Source organism: Ceratina calcarata, unplaced genomic scaffold, assembly GCF_001652005.2.
Source record: "Ceratina calcarata isolate Rehan_Ccalc_2016 unplaced genomic scaffold, ASM165200v1 scaffold25, whole genome shotgun sequence".
Taxonomy (NCBI): Eukaryota; Metazoa; Arthropoda; class Insecta; order Hymenoptera; family Apidae; genus Ceratina; species Ceratina calcarata.
Genome location: NW_017147017.1, coordinates 200,996 through 218,400, shown reverse-complemented (window position 1 = coordinate 218,400; position 17,405 = coordinate 200,996). Strand labels below are relative to the sequence as shown.

General features: G+C 47.9%; 1 protein-coding gene across 6 annotated transcripts in view; it reads left to right on the top strand.

Moving 5' to 3' along the window:
• LOC108622924 (zinc finger C4H2 domain-containing protein) overlaps window positions 1-17,405 on the top strand; it is a 161,500-nt gene that overhangs the window by 18,559 nt on the left and 125,536 nt on the right. For all 6 annotated transcript variants that reach the window (XM_018021066.2, XM_026811859.1, XM_026811858.1 and 3 more), the window contains exons 3-4: window positions 572-776; window positions 8,653-8,741. The gene's annotated coding sequence lies outside the window, so the exon portion shown is untranslated. The remainder of the gene's footprint in view (window positions 1-571; window positions 777-8,652; window positions 8,742-17,405) is intronic.

Below are 17,405 nucleotides of genomic sequence, written 5' to 3'. Positions count from 1 at the left end.
TCGCAACAGTCGCACGATAATTAAATGCAGGCCGCCCCTTTTGTGTTCCACTTCTATATTTTGCTACGCGCATCCGTAATTTTCCTCGAGGCGGCAGGTTGGACAGAAGCGAGTGTGCGGGTAGACGTGTACACGTGTAAGTACGCGCGTATCCGTGTCGGTGGCTCGCGGGGCCGAGCGCTCGTTGTGGAGCTTCAATTCATTCAAAATTATCTGCTTCCTTCCTGACCCTTTCTCTACTGTCGCGAGACAGAGGCAACTTGTGTGCGCCACATTTTGAGAGAATTATGCGCGCGTTCATGTTCGCGTGGGTTAATGCAGAACGGCCACCGAGGCGGCAAAGCGAAATATGAAGCATATTTTTCGCTCCGCCACTTTCAACGGAAAATTATAGTGCTTGGTAATTAGAGTTTGTTCAAATTCCTTTCACCCGTGTCCCGGTGTCTCCCGTCCAGGGACGTTCTCTCCCTCTGCGTACGTGGCTTCGTCCGAAAAACGACTGTTTTCGCTTCAAAACACACCCGTAATAACGGCAAACGTTCAAGATTTACGCGTCGCTCTTCTATTTCAGGCTTCCTCGTTCTATACAAACACAAACGAGCTGGGCGTTCCATGATTTTCCTGACATCGTCACTGAGAAGTTAAACGACAACCGTTCGTATCACATCGAATCGCAGCTCGATGGAATTTCGGGCTGATCTCGAAGTGGAACCACGGCGCTCTTAACGAGGCAAAACATGAGTGCGGCAACCGTGAACGAGGCCCGACCGCAACAGGTGAGTGGCCAGATATTGATATTACAATTCGCAAAGTCCGTTAGAAAGGAAGATTTATGTTGCGGTGCACGTCCCATTTCGGCCCGCGGCCGACTCGACTCTTGATCGATACTCTAAATTCTAAACTGAATCCCCGAACCGTAGTCGCGTTCGTCGTTCCATCGAACCTAACCCACTGACAGCGTGTCTTTTCGAACTATCTTCGACAACGACTCCGCAAGTTAACTAGAGACACAACCACTTGTTGGCTCTGCCTCGGCTTCGCTCGCGAACTAATTCGAGCTCCACTTTGCGATTCGAGAGAATCGGAGCATCGTAACCGTACGGCACCCTCGATGTACTTCGATTTCGTCCAATTGTAACCGTCTGAATAGTTGTAATTGGGTTACGAACGACGTCTGTTCTCGGTGCGATAGAACAAGTTCTTTGAATTTGATACGAGATTTAAGAACGAATAGAATAGAGATGGAATTCGTTCCGAGTTTAATGGTAAGCGCGTATAAGTACGATTCAGCGCTGCATCGATTGTGTCGCACATTCGAATAAGCTGTTTTTCACGGATGCGGTCGCCCGTTGAAACTAACTAGAGCACACGTATTTCCATCGCGGCACGATTTCTTTCGCGCGGGCATTCAAACAGTCCGGGACTCGTTTAAATTTCAAATTCTCGTTTAATTTATAACGTTGTTTTCTTCTGGTTATAATGTCTCCTTACCGAAATGGCCGGGCGCGAAGCTTCGCCCTTTCCTTCTTGCGTGCCCACAGCGCGGCGCCATTGTATGTATATCGCTGTTTATTCATTTCCATATTTCCGAGCCGCGCCTGGCAAAGAACCGGGCCGCGGCATGCGTAAAACATGTTTACCTTTTTAAGTGTAATACACATTTCATTTTATTTGCCACCTCGTGTAAATTCCTAGCTTGTACACGCGGTAACACGATTTTTCCATCGTACCGAGCAACAACAACGCGCGATACGAACGCGAAAAATAACGCGTCCCGCTTTTTCACCACGTTCAACCACTCTTACCGCGTCTTCCAACACAGCGCGCGGTGCACCTGAGTGCTCGAGCAGTTATTTACAACGATGCGCGATGTTCCGGTCGTGCCGTACCCGTCCCGTCGACAATCTGGATCCGACTAAATGCGTCGAGAAAACGAATCTTCGTTCCTCGCCAACAGCTTTATTCTCTCTGCGCCGAGAATATCGTGGAAAAAGAATGAGTCGAATATTTCGTTACTCAGTTTCTACAGAAAACGTTGTACGTAAACGTATAGATGTACATCCGTGTTTAAACAGGATTTCACTCAGCCGAATATTATATTCAGCCGAGGAGCGGTGGAAATTTTAATAATTCATTAGAGACTGTCTCGAGTCTGCTCGCGGGATATTTATTTCCTAAATACCGATCGCGGGACCTGTTGCTACTTCAGACTTGGGGAAACAATCGGAGTCCCCATCGAAGCGGTGTTACACGTTCAACTCGAAGGAATTGTTCCTCGATCGCCTCGCGATAGCGATAGGAAATTATATTATTCGTTATTTACTGTTCCGCGAATGGAGCTTCTCCAGAGACACGGAAGACGGTAGAAGCTAGCGGGTCTGCCTTTTAAAGCTTTCGTACGATTACCCGGAACGGTCTTGTATGAAAACTCGGGTTTACGAGGATAAAGTACGAAGCCGAGCGGAAAACGCTTTTGGAATTGTACATACGATGAACGCTCCGGTGGACCGTGGAAATCGTCCGGTATGGCAAAAGAGGGGAATCAAGCGTCGCACGCGAGACATACATATTTTACCGAGCTGGACAAATTCGTGTAAACGGGCTTGTTGCTCGGGCACGATTCGTCCCATACACGTGATGCACGCTGGAAATCAATCTTGCTGCTGACGGAATTTTCATTCTGTTTTTTTCAAAAGCATTCGAGTTGGCCAACGCGCACATGCACGCACGTAATAACCGTGGTACAGCATTAATTCGCGAATCGGGGAGTCCGTTCGGTTCCTTTGACTCAATTTACTGCAAACTTTTATTAAAATTATCGGTTACCGTTGCGCTTGTGAAAGCCGAACAAAAAAAAAATGGTCGGGGATGGAACCGGGAGTGCATGCGTAGCTATTCATCCCTAGAAGCAACGAGGTTGTATTTTTTTTCTGCGTGTCTTCTTTTCAATGAAAGTAACAAAGGCACGGAGGAACCAATAATAAAAATTCCAGAAAGCCAGCCCTCGGTATTTCAGGTTGCACTTTTTGTGCCTGTCCCTCTCGGACAGTGGGAAAGGGTAGCAGATCAGAATGTCTTCCTCTGGTTTGCTATCTCACAGAGAGATAAATAGTTGCCGTAAAATATTTGTCGCAATTTTAAATAATTGCAGTAATTGGTGCTAAAGAATGCAAAGGAAAATATCGGAAAACGATGCGTAGAAAGAATGAAAATGTGGGTTCATGTAGGAGACAGGTTTAAATCGCCAGGGGCCAAAAAAGCCACTATCTACATCCGGGAAATGCGGTGCGGTGGCAGAGAGGCAACGATCCTCTACTAATTGCGATTAAATGTCCGATCGGAGTCACGACACCGGGGAAACACTGTGGCCAATATATCAAGAATTACTTTCGGTTTCGGTCTCTCGCGATAATAAACGCGACCGAGGCTCGTCCAATATTGGCAATTTTCGTGGGACAGGTAGAACGCGCGCGGTCTCTCGCGTGCACACGTACGATCGGTTCGTGACCAATATGGAACTCGGCAGGGAAAGAGAGGAGAAGTTTTTACGTGTGTATGTAGACGGTTATATCGGCCGATATTACCGAGGGGCGACGCGACTCGAGAATATCCTCCTCGTCCGAAGCTGCAAGCTCGAAACTCGAAGCCGCGGTCTAGGGTAGTCCGGGTGTGTTTGATCAGTTAGTCATTGCCGCGACTACGCGGATATTGTTACCGATGGCCCCGGTTAATATTCTCGGATTACCGGTTCGGCCGTGCCAGATGCGCGGTTTTTCAAAAATGCACAGCCAGCCCGGAAATGACTGCTTTCATTCCGAGTCGGGCACGGTTAATGAGAACGGTAGGTAATCGATGTTGCCCCGCGATCTTGGGATTAGGTATGCCTTTGATTTTTAAGCCACCGGGACACAGCGCGAATAAACTCATGAACGTTTCTTCCCTCGACGGTCTACGATGAATGGGCGTATTTCCGAGTCGTGCAAGGGGATACGAACTCCCGCACGGAGAAAGAATAATAAATTGAACGCGGATCAAGAGTGGGGCATGAGCGTTCAGAAGGAGCACGATGCTTTATGAGTTTAGAAGAGGTTAATCTTTCCGGCAACTCAATATTTTTCTTGCTCTTTCTATTGTACCTTCCATGGTTATTATCGGTTGGTATTTACCTCGGTTCGCGCGTGCTCTATTTTTCTCATTTCGTGGGATCGGAAGCTGTTGGATTGGCTCGTCGTGAAAATCCAACGGGTAGAGGAGTTTGAGGAGAGCTGAAAGCGTCTTGCACCGTACCGAGATAATCGATCGGAGACGATCGCGTTTACAGTAGGTACGAGGGTACGCTTACGGATTTTCGCGACTGGATTGGGTCATACGGTCCCTCCTTTCTCTCCACCCTACTTCCGACGAAGGGGGTCCAGGTTCTGCTAATTGAACGCGTAATTGATGAGGCTGCAGTCTGTACTTACACAACGCTCCAATTGTGCTCAGCCAAGCGCCGGTAGTGTATGCCAATATTAGCGATGCACTCAACGTCCCTATAACGGACCCCTCCACGCACAAATAATGCCCCAAGTACCATAAATACTCGACGGCATCCGCAATATGCCCGGCCGAGACTTCGCTTTCAAAGGCGCCGAGGGTCCTCCAAGGATCCGAGACACGAATACCAAAAGACGAAAGATGTCGCGTACCGCCCTCCAGCCTCCTGGCTGCAGTGCCTGCTGCTGCTGCTGCTGCTGCTTGCACATGCCGCGTTAATGATTTTTCAAGGGGCGAAAGGTGTCTCCGACCAGCTCTCTGCCACCGCGACCCATCCGCGTTACGCATTTTTTGCCTCGAGTGGGTGCTTGTCTCAGGCTCGGCCGTGAATCTTTATCGCATTTCTTAATTAGCTCCGCGGACACTAGTGGGCTCAATTCGATCGGCGCGATATTATGTTTGCTTTGTACTTTGTTCGAATATTCTGACAGGCACGCCAGCTATAGCGGTTTCAATAACGCTCAAATTGGTTCTCGAATTCGAAAGTCCTTTCGCTTCGATCGCTGGACAGAAGGTACACACGCTCGTTTTCATGAATTTGCTTTAATATCTCATGGCCTTTTCGGATTCGGGCTAGTAAAAAAATATAGCTTACACGTTGCGTAGTGACGCTATATTTTTCAAGCCTCGAACATCTCGCAGTATCGGTATGTATTTACGATTCGAGCCCGGATCGGCCTCTCTGTTATCTCTGCAGCCGGACTTTATTAATCGATTAATCGAGCCTCGACCTGCGGAAATCCGTGTGCGCGCGGTCTATATTCCTGCTAGGTACAGTTTTTCGCATATGAAAATAAATTCAGGTGACGCCAGTCGCATGGCGTAGATTCTTTCGTGGGAAAATAATGCTCTGAACTCTAAACGGTGCGGAGCGAACAGCCGACAGTTCGCGCCATATATCTCGCTGTCGTTTACCCGTATCGGAGAGGAAAAACCAGGAAGAGGATCCTCGACGAATTTCGAGACACGAATATCGTTACCGACGAAGGACAAATTGTTTTTACGCAGTCGAGTCGGCGTTCTAAATTCGAGAAACGCACATACTTCATCGAGAAAATTATGCGGTCGTATCTTCGTTAATAGTATATCTTTCCCGATCGTATAAATCGTTGCTGCTCGTTACCCTCGGTCGAGCGCTACTACTACTCTGCGTGATTGTATTTCCAACGAGGCTTCTCCTTTTCTTTTTTTCGACCGAAGCCATCCGGTATTCGAGGGCGGTATCTTTACATCCGTTTCCGTTCTGGCTCGCCTCTACGATGGGGAGAATATTTCTCGAGGAAAAACTTATCCCTGCTGCTCGGAAATCTAGCAATTCGTCCAACTTTCCTGCTCCCTGCGGGAAATCCGCGCTTTTGTTCATTAAACATTAAACGATTGACTCGATTTGGTTCGGTTTCGTCGGGTAGAAACGGGAATGGTTGAATAAATAAATGAAACCGTGCTTTCTCGACGCGCGAGCACGTTTATGAAAAAGTTGCGTTCTGATGCGTGCAAGAAACGTCCCGGGAAAACCTCGTACATACTTAACCCCCCCCCCCTGCCTTCTACGAGTGTGTTGAAAGTTGCAGTCACGTACGCGCGTGAATACAAAAAGTCCGACTTTATGAGGCACCCTCGCGCGCGTGTTTACGCGTACGGTGCACGGGTACAGATGGGACAGACGCGCGGGAGGGAGAGGGGACTGAAGAGGGACCGAGGATCGAAAGAGGAGTAAGAGGAGGACGAGCGGGAGAAGCAGCGAAGGGTGCGCGTCCGGGTGAGTTTGCTCGTGGAAGAACTTTTATAATACGCACAGGGCGGAGCCATAGATTTGAATTAATTCGGCGGCGAAGTTTTCCCGGGCAAATAAAAATAAGTCACTGTATCAATTTAATACCGCTTCATAGTCTATGCTCGCACCGTGGCTTCTTCGAAGGGAAGGAAGACGGTCGATCTTCTTTCCGCGTTATTATAGTACTTTGTCCGTTGTTCGAGAATTGGTCAAACATCGAGACTCAAATTACATCGCCCCGTTCCCCTGCCGTCTCACTTTTTCCTCGTTGAAAAAAAAGGAATTTCAAGTACCGATGAGATCGTCCACCGGTGGCCTCGCCTCGCCTCGCCGCGTTGGCAAACAAAAAGTTATTAAACTCGCCTTTATTGCTGGACCTGCGCGGTATCCCACATGTTTTACGGGAATTCAGCCCTAACGTTAACCAAAATGAACGGGAACTTAGGAGCGAACCGGCCTTTTTATGCTGAGGCCGTCGTCAGTGAAGATTCGCGCCGCAACGAGCGTTCTCGTTCTCTCGTAAAGGGAAGTTATTAGACGAGTAAAGAATAATATCGTCGTCGCTGCCGAGTAATCAGTTTTTTATCCCGCCGAACGGGGCTGGATCAAAGGAAATGCGAAATGTAAACGTCGCAGCCGGGAATGCAGGAGCCCCTTGAATCGGTGTAAACAGTGATCGATCGAAAAGTTGTGCCGGAAGAAGGAGTGTACGTAACGAGTAGACATGCCCCATTGTCTCGGGCAGGCCGAGGACGGTAGCTGGCAGCGATGGGGAAGGCAAACAGAAACGGAGCAATTTGCCGCGGCGCGCGACGTCGACGACGCGCGGGTCCGCGCGTTCGACGGTCTATGAGTAATTCGTTTACCCTTAATTCCTCGTTGAGCCAGCCGGCCAGCCGTGGCGTATTATTCCGACGCATCTCCGGTGGCCGGGCAGGACTTTGTTTCGCGTTTACCCTCGCGTTACAGCCTAGTAGTGCTAGAACGACGCCGCAAGCTCTAGTACATTTCACGGTTCGCCAGCCAGTAATGCAGTAATTAACGTTTCTTTCATGTACTCTTTTGCTTTCACCGCTTGAAACCAGCTGTGTCCCGCGTAAGAGCTCGCTTTCTCGCTGTCCGCCGGATCGTGTACAGACGTCTGCATACATACATACATACATACATACATACATACACGCGTGCGCGCGTTTCTACGCAACGTACGCGACACAGACGAACCGTATTTACACAGAGACGGAGTAAAGTAGAGTGCATTCAACCTTTTCCCGCCTATCTTCACCCTTGCTCCCTTGGACCGAGCCTAGACCCCCGCGGTGCGCACCCTTACCCTCGCGTCTCCGCCCTTTCCGTCCAGTTGAAAAAATAATTACCCTGTAAGCTGGACCCGTTTCCGCTCGTAGTCCTCGCTTGGACTGTACACCCTTCTCTGATCCGAGAAATTCAACCCTTTTCATCGAGAGAAACAGAATCGTCGACGAATTCCTGATTGGAGCTGGTCGAACCTACCAGAGGGCTTAATTCATTGAGCGATGAGGCAATGACTTTCGGTTCGCTCTCTAGATCGGGAGATAAGCGGCGCGTGCCGATTATTGATTAGGCATCGAATAATTTATCAAGCAGCGAGAAAATTCGGAGCCAAGATCGCACGGGAAATTTACTGCAACATCGAATCATTTCACCTGCTATCTAATCGATCGATCACTTCGCGTTTAATCTAATGAACAGATTGTTTCTCGCGATAAATATAGAGCGCCGGTTTTCAAGCGACGCCGATTTCCGGAAGCCGATCGATTGCCGTGCAATGATAATGCGTACTATATTCGTCGTTTCTAGATTTACGCTCGCTCGTGACTCGTGTTATCGTTACCGCGGATCGCGATTCCTCTATATTCTATATTCCATCGGACCGCGGTATCGAGTCCGTTCCGCTCTCTTGAAATACTGCCTTTTAATTCGCGTCCCTATAGCTCTCGGTCACTTTCGCCTCTGTTAACTTTCGACCGTTTCGATTGCCAACTGGGACAGTTTTTATTGGAATTTATTACGCATAAGGTTTCTAAGATCCTGACGCTAATTAATATCGCCCGCATTCCTCGAATCTCTTATCGTTGCGTAACAGCAGAAGCATTTCTCGAGTGCTCGACAGAACACATCAGCAGAAGTGCGTGCCTCTGTCCTCCGTTCGGAATACGCAATACGCGAATGTAGCAGCAGCATCATCCTGGGAACGAGATGCAGTTCACGCCGTTGCAGCGAATTTGCGTCGCGAAGTTTTCTACCCATAATCGTTGAGAAACTCTCGACAAACTTCAATCCGTATCTCCTTTTTATTCTTTCAGAATTCCTTTCATTCCGACTGGGAGGGTTGCAGACATCGTGGAAGCGATGCTGTTTGAGAGTCGCCGAAGATGATCGCGAGACACCGAAGGTATGTACAGTATATATATTATAATAGCATTTTCATCGGCACATTTTGCGTGGCCACGCGCGGGCATCGGATATGCACCTGTTATCGAGTGGCTCGCCGAGTGCTCGCGTTTATGCTCGCGGCGAATTGCGCCGTGAAACGGCCATGAAATGTTTTCTTAGCGGTTCAGTTTTGCGAAACAGGTTCGGAAGCGCTACGGGCTTCGAAGTTATTGTTTCGTTTTAGTGGTTATTTTCGCTTGTATAGAGGCACCGAAGCGTTTCTGTTCGGTAACGTTTCCTTTCTGGAATAGAAACACTCTGCGATACCACTTACGCGGATATGTAAAAGAGTTCGATTTAAAAATGTTTATTACCTAGTAGCATCGCGAATATTTCTTAAAGGAATCGGTGAGTAACGTTTGATTACAATTCTTTTTTATTTTATACATCAAGTGAGGAAGCGTCTTCACGGTTTCTATAAAATTACTTGCTGTGTTCTTAGTATCGGTGTCGCGTATTTTACAGCACTTGTAAATAAAAGAGAGAGCGAGCCTACGCGCTTTTCCCTTTTAGTACGGCATATTGTATTGGCCATTTCACGTTTTCCTCGACTGTATCCAGCTGGATGTTTTTCGGTGCCGACTCGCAGCCAATGGTTAAAGCAATACTCAATCAGTCCGAGACGGTACGTTTTTGCCAGAATCTATCGCGTTTCCCTGCCCGTATCCCCGGGGAAATTTAAAAAATCCCAGTCCGTAGAGAACTATGCATTACGTCTATGTTTGTATTTCTGGTCGAGGGAGGATAGGTGTGTCGATTTATCGTTTCGGCAAAGTTCAAGGATGAATTGAAAATTCTTTTGGTGCAATATCACAGGATTCTAATGAAAGCCGATTTACTCGCGTTACACTTCGCCGATCTCGTTAAGTTCGCTTATCGAGGCTTCCCGAGGTCGAGCTCAATCTCGCCACCGGGTTACTAGTTTTCGTGGCTTCCGTTATGACCGCATTTACAGAACAGTTAGAGTTTTATCACTTGCCAACGAGATTCCTAATCGATAGGAGAGCGTTTAGTCTCTGTGTACTTTCGGATACTAGCCCGTAACATTTTATCGCGCGATGCCTGATGCTAATGCCACGTTTTTTGTTTATAAATATTCACTTTATTCGAAGCACGTATCCATTTCCGGGATAGAAAGGATCCGTAGCGAAGATCTAAAAGATGGAAATAATCGCGAAATGGTCGCGATCGTAGTCGGAGATATACGTCCTCGTATGTTCTTTGGTTGTGTTTATTTCGGTGAACGACGCTGCCTCGTAAAGACATCAAAGCTGCATCCTCGACGACGAAATAAAGACTGCGGAAGTCTATAAAAGTCGAGCAGACCGGGGGATAAAACGAGCGTGCTACCGATGCGTGTGCACGATCCCTCTGCGCACATAGTATCTATGAAGATTTCCAGCAAAGTTTACAACGCGATCGAACACGAGTCGCGTGGAACAGATCGTTTAACGATTTCCGAACCAGACTGTTCCATTCATTTCTCGGCACAGGGTTCATTAGTATTTTAATAGCTCCGTTAGACGGATACGCGAAACATATGACTACTCGTTAGGAGACTATTAGTCGGATTTGGCCGGGGATTAGGTGACAGAGTGAAACGCGAAAAAGGGGATAAAAGCGTATGAATAATGGACGTCGCGGTGCATGCAATGGCGCACGAATTGATGTTTCGTGGATAAACATACATATAAAATTGACCGTAATAAACGTAGGAACGTTTTATCAGGTGTCGTGACGCACTGAATTGAATTGTAAACCGAAACGAAGCCGCGCTTTCTCGCTGTCCCTCCCTTCCTCTCTCTCCCTCTCTCTCTCTCTCTCTCTCTCTCGTTCTCTCTCTCTTTGTTTGCCGAATCCTGAAACGTCGGTCCAATCCGAAACCGGATATTGCAACGAAATAAACTGAAACAAATAAATTTTCGTCATTTATGTAAATAACTATCGAACAATTCGTGGCACTCTGGTCAACTGCACGCGAATTGCGAGGTCAATCATAAATTCGTTCGCGCTTTTCTGTTGGTCCCGAAATCGTCACCGCAACAGAGTTAAAATGCTAGACGTTCAATGCTAATTCGCGGACGGAGAAATGGATAAAATAGCGATTACCGGAGAGCGAATTGATGCGTGAAAACGTTTAATAGTGGTCTCGCGTCGCCATGCTCGTAAACGACAAAATATCCGAGTGGAACAAAAAGTGTCGTAAAAGCCGCGGTGAATTGGTCACGGGTGTGTCCCGAGTTGCCGTAAAAGAGGATTAATTTTTAGCGGAACGTGCGAAGACGAGGGAACCTGTCGGATCATCGATGAACCGTTAATCGGCGAACAAACCGCGCGGCTCGCGAAACAAATCAAATTTTATAACGGAGACGATATTTCGGGACTTGCGAGCAGTCACGGTAGATTAAATGCGCGAGGGGGCGAGTAAAGCCGGGCGTGATCGGGTGTCCGTGAAATTGAACTATGCCGCGATTAAAATCGATGGATGTTTGATCGATGACACGCTTCCGCGGTTCCGGAAGCACCGGATATCGCCGCTACCCGTTAGTTATGAAATAGTGACGCGTTTTATCGGAAAACTCACTCCTCGTCATCGGACAATCGGACGGTTCAAAAGTGTGTCTTATCTACGTGCGAAACTACCGAGAAAACCTGCGAGTGTAAAAAGGTTTCTCGGAAATGATTGTTCTTGTCCACCAGTGACAGGAACTGTCTCTATCAGATTACGGTAGTATTTTTCAAACGCGAAACCCGTAAAGTTGGCTTATGTCCTACGTGCCAAGTGCTTCGCTAAAACAATGCCATATTGAATAGAAACTTTTCGGAACTGTCGGTGTCGCGTTTCGTTCTTTACTACGGCTGGAACATCGACGACAAAATATTCTGGTCCTCGCTTGTACCACTGTACTCGTGTAACTGTCGCGATTTACATAGCAGTCGGGTTGCCTTAACACGCGACCCTAGTAAGTACCTGCCGCTGTTCTGCCACGATCTATCGTCGAAAAAGACGTAACAATTATAAAACAGCTACCAATCATGCACTTCCGAGGAGACTACTAAAAAGTGGCAGTGCCCGTGTAATCGTTGGGACAGCAAATGGGGGTCAATGGGGGTCAAAACAGTCGGTAATCGCTCTTTTCGGAGGTAATCGGCACCGAGGAAGTCGATACCGACGAGTTTGGGTTGATAGGTAATAGATAATGATCACAGCTGAAGCTACAACTTTTTTCTGAATTACTTTTCGCTAGGAGGAAGAGAAAGTTTTTGCAATAAACAATCGATATAAATGTTTCATCTCACACCCGTTACGTATGAACATCGTACGTACATATGTAGATCTAATATAATATATAATGTTTGTATAAACGTATTTGCTCCGATGGATGAACTGGGCTGGTTCAGGTCCCGGTATGCATGCGGCTACTTTTTGCCCGCGTCAGTAATTTATTGTCGGAGAAACTATATTAACTGGCGACTCTCCAACTCGCAACACGCCGTAGGATTTGTTGGATTTGATACTTACGCGTCGGTCGCGGTTTAGTCCGGCGAATAGTTCGCCTGGGAAACTAGGAACCTCTCGAGATCGTGGTTTTGGATAGGTTTGAAATAGAGGACACGGAGCAAAGTACGAATTGATCTTAAAAATTCCGACGGACATATAGGAGAAATACATACTTCTTTCAAGCTTTAAACGTTACTACTTTATCCGTGTCCAGTAGCTGTACTCCCCGGGGTAAAATATTTCTCGTTTTATCCTCGTTCATTTCCATTGGCGCGGACGGGACGAAGCGGAGTGCCAGGAAGGGGCGGGCCCATCCACACGTCCTTTGAAACGAGGTGCTCCGGAACATGTGGTTCACCGCTCACTTAAAGCCGACTCTTCTGCATTCTCGCCAGTAATGTAGGACGTTGCGGCCTCGTGAACGCGCGGCTTCTTTTCGATTTTTCATCAGGGCCAACGATGTGTCCCGCGCACGTTGGCCCCGTATTCCGAATACACGTACACACGTGCATACATAGCGAGCGCATGCATATGTTAGGTACGTAGCGTGCCCGGTTACGTGCCTGGGCTTTTGCTCGTCGCGAATTGGAGCAGCTGTTGTCGTTACCGTTCGTGTCTTCCCTGTCCTCTTCGGTCCGAAATTAGGGAAATAAAATTTGCAGCGTCGCCGTCGTGTTCAGCGTCTGCCGTTTACCAAAGAGCAAAGTTGTCAGCTGATTTAACGATGAGCCAGCTCCCGGCTCTTGTCTCCTCGGCGCGAAAGCAACGCGTTAACCGATCAATTTTCATCCCCGTCCAGCAAGTTTGCACGCGCGGCTTCAAGTTTTTTAATTAATTAGACTCGCGCGGAGAGACAACGGGGTGAGAGCGAACAGCGGCAGCTAGCTGCCTCGAAGGATGAGGAAACCGGTAGGGCGCAGCTTAACGAACGTCTGGTAATATCTCTGGAAAAGCGAGGGAAACCAAACAAAATTAACTTTTCACGAGGTTCGAGCTACCGGTGCACGTGGGCTGCACGCGTTTCACAGTCAAGGCTTAAGTAGCTACGGCGCCGAACTTGCCTAACCTCGTCGCACCGCACCCTCCGTTGTTGCTGCACCTGTGAAAACATGAAAGCTATCGGGAAAGGGTTTCCCTCGCTACCTCGCCACTGCCCCTTCCCTCTTAATAATCAATCTAGGCTACGCGAATCTTCGCCCTGTGGCGTCTTTCGATAGCAGACGATCGCTTGACTCCCGGGAAACTTTACCCAGTTTCCGTCCGTCCTAAGTCAACGCTAGCTCGTTACGGGCCGATACCTGTGCAAACTAATTTCCATTGCTCCGCGAGCATAAAGGATTCCATTAATTGTACGATGATTTTCCACGAGTCTCGCGATTATCGAGAAATCGTAGCAGATAAAGGAACGAGGCCTTGAACGCGAGCCGGAAATCAGATTCGGCCGTTATTAAATTTCCGAATGCGCGGAGTAGCGCAATATCCCAGAACCGACGATATCCGGGGGAAGGGCGCGGCGACGCGGAGCGAGGAAAGGCCGCGCCCGCGCTAAAACGGCCAGGTGGGTAATATTGCCAACTTGTTCATACAGTTACGAACACGCGGCGCTGTTAATCACATCGAATTACAACACATGGAGCGAGCGCATTTTGAGATATATGCGAATCTAGTTAGCCGACCGCTGGTGTTAATGCGTATTACGCTGGAAGAAGGAAAATTGGATAAATGGAACGGCTGTGTGGTCCCCGGACTCGAATAATACATAAACGATCGCTCGCTAACGAAAGATATTGCACGGGCCCGTTGTTTACACGGATACGTAACCGGGAAATCGGTTTTGAATTTCAATGCTGTTTACCGCGCAACGGAGTCGACACCTGGCCATCTTTATGGGCTCGTTCAATTGATCGCGTTGTAAATTAAGCAACGCTATTAGTTATTGCGATTCGATCGGGCGTCAAAGACTGCTGGAAAATTCGGTTTGTTTGTACATCTAGACGTTAATCTTCGTTCCCACGCGATACAATTAAACGACACCGTCTGTGACAGACGAAAGGATGGCAGATGCGTAGCGATTCGGTCTTCGGTTGGGATCTGATCTATTATAAAAATAGGAGAATAGTCGTGGCTCATAGAAACGAGCGTATTCTACTTTGGTCGGTTTCGGGCGAGGAACACGGCAGAACGTAGACCTGTCTACCGCAAATACACTGCTTCTCCCAAGCCCCGATGGCTGGGCATAACTCTATTAAAGTTTGAAATATCCTCAAGGTATCGAGCGCACAATGGTGCGGCTAGGAACGCGTTGGCCCCGTCGACGCCTGTGTCAACCAACCCCTTTCTCTATGTCTCTTTTTCTTTCGAAATAAACTGTCGTATACTTTTCGTGCGGGGAAAGCTTTAAAAACAGCAATGAACTATGTCGCCGCGAGGACAGAAAAAGAAGGTAGGGTTCGGAGCGAAAAGGGGATGAAAATAAAAGGGCAAGGAGGTCGCGATCGCGGGCGGATCGAGGATAGCTAAACCATATTTACGGTGTAGAAAAAAGAATGAATACACCGGAAAAAGCGTAGGTACGATCAGACGACAAGACTCGGTGAAAGCACGAGGCAGCTCCCTACGTTAGTCAGCCCTTGCCGGTGCAGGGGTTGCACGATTTTTATCTCCCGCATTCTTCCTTCCACTCAGCCCGAAGCGAGGAGGGATTCGCGAGCGATTCCTCGTCGTGCGTGGCGTGCGTGCCCGCTTTGGACCGTCGCCGTCGTCGCGTCGCGTAGCCGTTGCCTTTCAACTCGACCAAAGGAATCTCGAGACCGTACGCTGCCGATGTAAACCTTAATCCCGACGACGACGTTTCCTCGCGTTCCCCCTTTCGTTCCCGAAGGTTTTTCTTCTCTTCTCAAAAGGCCTCTTCGGTTGCTCGTACCCACACGATTCTTTTCAATTTTTGACGTCCGTCTCCTCGCGTATAAATATATGTATAGAGCTCAGCAGATCAACGATTAGATCTCTCATCTGATTAGTCTCGCGGGATGCGTCGAGCACCCGGGAGATTTCGAACCCGTTCCTCTACCGGAAGACGAGTCGATCGTTGACCAGGTATCCCAGGTAAGGGCTTATTGTCAACGATTGCGGGACATCGGGAACGACCGTGCGACAGCGAGTTTAACGGATCAAGGGTTAAAGCCTGCGGCTCTCTGAATAGGACCAGGGAGATTTCTTCCTCCGAGATGGAACCTCACAGATATTAATGCGATTTACCGTAATCTTCTTCGATTCTCGGGACGACGTTGTATTCACTCTTTTTTAGTTGATCTGCTTTTGCTCCTTCGTAAAGGGAATCTGACTTCTCGAGAGAAACCGTAGACAGATTTTATGCATTAATGGATGCTTAATTGGATTCGTGATTGTGGATCGAAAATGTCCGAGCGACGTTTCGAGAAATTAACAATTAGGAATGATAAAATGTTGGATCAACTTTGACGCCCGGTTTTGGCAACGATTTTGTTAGCGGTCAGACGAGGAACTTCTCATTTGCACGCAGATTGTCTCGCTAATGGGCAATCGCCCCTGTAGGGAGCATCGAGGATAGGATCGTATAAAATTTCAACGCGCGAGATCGAGAGACAAATCAGCGGAGAAGCTGAATATACTAGAACGGACGCGCGTATCATCGGTGCTAGTAACCGGTTCCTGCTAGAGGGATCTGAATAATGCATGAAGAGCGTTTCATTTTTCTATACCGCCAACCGACACAAAGTTCCTCCCGGTCCCGCAGGACCCAAAACAAGCTGCAATCTCCGGCAGTCGATACTTTGTAATCCCCCTTGATTTATGGCGTCCGATTTCGACCAACAAAAAAAAACTGTAGCACGCTCACTGCATGTACGTACGTATGTATGGACGAGTACGTAGGTGTACGGCGTACGGTGTGAAGACGGTCGAGAAGATGGTAGGGACAGTCGTAGGAAGAACCAGGACCAGAAAAAGAAAAGAAAAGCAGAGGAACGGAAAAGAATAGATTGGAGGGTTGAATAGGACGGAGTAAGTGGGTATGTTTGCTCGATGCTCGTGCACGATAAGCCACGAATCCTTTCCGAGGAGAGACGGTAGGTCCTGCTGCGAGATTATCGAGCCAAGGGCCGGAGACCCCCGTGGAGAATCCTCGATGACCTTGCGATTAGTATCGAAACTTCTGAATGGAAAGGGATCTCTGAGCCGCCACCCCGCCCGGCGTAGGCACCGAAAAGAGTCTCAGGTACTTAGAATCGAGCGAAAAAAAAAACGCGTCGCCCCCGTTGCACGACGTCGCGTTTCCCCAACCCCGGGACAGGTAAATCCTCTTTCCAGCAACATCGAAACGAATTATCGTGCAGCCGTTCTCGTAATAATACGGTTACAGATAAATGCTTTTAAGTTAAGCGCATTTGAAATTACGCGATTCTTCGGCTTGGTCGCTGCGTGCACACGTTTCCTTCCTCTAATCCTTTCTTTTTGTTAACGCGCGAGCTCATCGTGAAACCGATTTCATTCGAATCCGGTGCATTCAGGTGATTGATTAATTAAAATTACTTTTGTTTATAAGTACAATCTCTGCATATTTAACGATTTAGCGTTTACACAAGGCTTCTCGTGTATGAAATCTCATCCTAGCGAGCATTGTTGGACGAAAGCGTCGCGGCAACGATTAATCCGAACGATTTCGTCCGAATGCGCGTGAACGATCGATTAGTCGATCGAAAGTAAAATGAACGCGACGGGATGAATAACGCGAGCGAAAAAAGCGCGACAAACGGGATGAGGGTTGTTGTTAATCGGGCGTTTAATAAAGGAGGACCGGTCTTCCGTTTAATCTGGTCATGATAAACGGTGCTTTGAAAAAAGTAAAGTAAGACCGACAGTAATAAACGGATTAGAGAGTACTACGTATAATTGCGGCGGATAAACGACGGCAATTAAATGGTATGCCGGCGAAGACTATTAAGAGTATATTATTAAAGAAGTGGTAAACGAGAGTGCCGACCCGTTGCAATTAAACGGTATATTTACGTACTCGTGGATAGTAAATATTTGCAGTGAAATAATTACGTTCGAACGTGAGTCGCGTGGAAGATGGAATTAGAA